The sequence below is a fragment of the Centroberyx affinis genome, unplaced genomic scaffold, assembly GCF_046629955.1.
Source record: "Centroberyx affinis isolate AG114_WGS23_722 - 3 ecotype Tasmania unplaced genomic scaffold, CSIRO-AGI_Caff_v1 ptg006213l_1, whole genome shotgun sequence".
Classification (NCBI taxonomy): domain Eukaryota; kingdom Metazoa; phylum Chordata; class Actinopteri; order Beryciformes; family Berycidae; genus Centroberyx; species Centroberyx affinis.
In genome coordinates this window covers 1-2,500 of record NW_027283152.1, presented here as the reverse complement: position 1 = coordinate 2,500, position 2,500 = coordinate 1, and positions in this window count along the sequence as shown.

The following is a 2,500-nucleotide window of genomic DNA, read 5'->3' as shown; positions in this document are numbered from 1 at the left end:
AGTTGTACAGGGGTAAACAGTCTGGTTTCCACTACTGTTGGATTTGCTGTGGAGAAAAACCACCAACTAACTTGTGGTTTATTCTTGTAAAGTGAAGTAAAATTCCCCGATATTCCCTGATTTCCCAGATAATTGATCAAACTCCCTGACCTTCCCTGTCTGGAAAACACCTCCCAAAATTCCATGATATTCCAGAAATGTCCAGTGAAGTGACCAGTGGGAAGACTGATAAACTTTATTTTTTTTGGTAATGAAAATGTACATTTTGTATACTGCTTTGGCAACACTGTGTCTGATAAACAGTCATGCTGGTAAAGTAATTGAATTGGAATCTGAAAGTAAAAGCGAGGAGGAGGAAGAAAGGGAGAGAAACAGAGCAAATAAAGCTGGCTTTGAAGCGAGGGGAGAGGGTCAAGGCCTGCTCTCCTCCCTTCCCTCCCTGCCCCCCCCTTCATCATCCAGCTGACCAGAGGCCTCCTCCTCCTCCTGTGCCGGGGGCTCTTCTCTGGGGAAAGGCAGGCCTTATCTCCCCCTGACACAACCTCCATGGATCAATGCTGGCCATCGCTGCTGTGCCGCTCACACACACACACACACTAATTGCTGCTACAGCCTCAAACCTCCTGCTTTCTCCGGTGTCAATCCGTGTCTTTCTATCTGTCTATGTCTGTATCTGTCTGTCTCTCTCTCTCTCTCTCCAATCTCAATCTATGCCTCTTTATCTGTGTGTGTCTGTCTCTGTGTGTGACTGACCATCTGTGTGTCTGCTTCGGTCTCTGTCTTCACTTTTTGTTTCTCCGTCTGTCTCTATACATCTCTGTCTGCATGTCTTTTTCTCTTTCACACTCTGGCTAGCTGTTGTTTTTTGTTTTTGTTGCTTTGTTTTGTTTGTTCTTGCACCTTAACTTTCTATATTGACTGTCTCTCTTCCTTACTAAGATATATAACCTCACTTTCTGTTATTGTGTTTCTTCATCACTTTTTCTTTCTTTTTATCATTTTCTCTAACTGAGTGTATCAGTCTGTTTCTCTCTCTCCCTTTCACTCCCTCACTCTCTCCCTCTCTGTCTCTCTATCTCTTTAATGGAACACCTGCCCACTCACACCTTTCCTCGCAGCTGTCCTCTCCTCACACACCTGTCTATTCACACCTGCCTGCCTGTGTGTGTGTGTGTGTGTGTGTGTGAGTGTGTGAGTGTTTGTGCGTGTGTGTGTGTGTGTGTGTGACGCCTTCATAAGAAAGACAAAGACAGTGGCCTAGGTGAGCGCACCTGTCAGAGCTCACTGTGTGTGTGTGCGTGCGTGTATGTGTGTGTGTTTAAGAGGAGCATCCTGCCAGGGGAAGCAGGCAGATGAGAAGGGAGATATTTCTTCAACAACATCTGCTGTGATGTGCCTCCTCTTGAGATGGTAGGGAGTGTGTGTGGGTACGTGTGTGTGTGTGTGTGTGTGTGTGTGTGTGTGTGAGTGTGTGTGTGTGTTAGGGGCTCTTATATCTCCAGTGTGTTGATGGGTAATGGCAGGCGTCTCATTATGCCCAGGTTGCAGGCTATTGTTGTTTGTAACGAGCTCTAATTCATTCTATCTACAACCGTTACATCTCTCATCACATTAGGATACACACACACACACACACACACACACACACACACTCACGTATAGATGGACACATTTGTACACACTGCTGTACTCACACATCACAGATGCACACACATAAGCACACACAGACAGAGGGATGAATCCAAATATACAGTATATGATTGATGCACAAACACACATATGTACACACACACATACACACACACATATACACACACACACACAGTGAAGGGAGCAGTATCATTGCCAACTGGCAGTGTCTTCTCCTCTAGTTAATGAAATCATCAGAAGGGATTAGAGGTGAATTTCTTAAGGGGGTCTTCACACAGACCCACACACACACACACACACACACACACACACCTCTTCATTCACAGAGGCAGATGTCTTAAGGGGGTCCTTAGTACTTCACCACTCATCAGGGGCAGGGGGAATAAGAGCTGGCATTGCTAAAATTAACACACACACACACACACACACACACACACACACACACACACACACACACACACACACACACACACACACACACACACACACACACACACACACACACACACACACACACCACCAGCAGCTAACCATTCATGAACTCGCCAGTTTGTAATTTAGAGAGTGATAATGAGGCAACTTTTGGTTTCATTCTGACTGAACAGTAACTGATGTCAAGTCAAGTCAAATGTATCTGTAAAGCACATTTCATACACAGGAAAACATAATGTGCTTTACACACAAAACAATGACAATAGCAGCAACATTTAAAGCAATAGTGGTAAATATATATAAATACATATATATACTGTAGACCTCTTCCCATTCCATAATCAGTTGACAGTCAGTTTGCTCTCCTTTTCAGGCTGACATTTCTCTTTAAGACCTAAATTCATAGTATACATCACAG